This window comes from Echinops telfairi, unplaced genomic scaffold, assembly GCF_000313985.2.
Source record: "Echinops telfairi isolate 266 unplaced genomic scaffold, ASM31398v2 ScPeMD7_41;HRSCAF=154, whole genome shotgun sequence".
In the NCBI taxonomy this organism is placed as follows: Eukaryota; Metazoa; Chordata; class Mammalia; order Afrosoricida; family Tenrecidae; genus Echinops; species Echinops telfairi.
Genome location: NW_022103939.1, coordinates 2,782,812 through 2,783,063, shown reverse-complemented (window position 1 = coordinate 2,783,063; position 252 = coordinate 2,782,812).

Here is a 252-nt window from a genome sequence, read left to right as displayed (position 1 = left end):
GTGTCTTGGGTAGTTTATTGTTTGCATTGATGGCAAAGTACCACTTTTCAGCCAGTTGACTCCACCTCATGGAAATTCCATGTGTGTCTTAGGAGAACTGTGTTCTATTGGATTTTCAATGGTTAAAGTTTCAGAAATAGCTCTGCAGGCTTTTCTTCTGAGGCACTTCTGAAAGAAGTGTCCACTGACTGCCTGGCAAAGGTTCAATGATTCTCTTTATTGATATTCTAACAGTAAGGAAAACCATGAAGG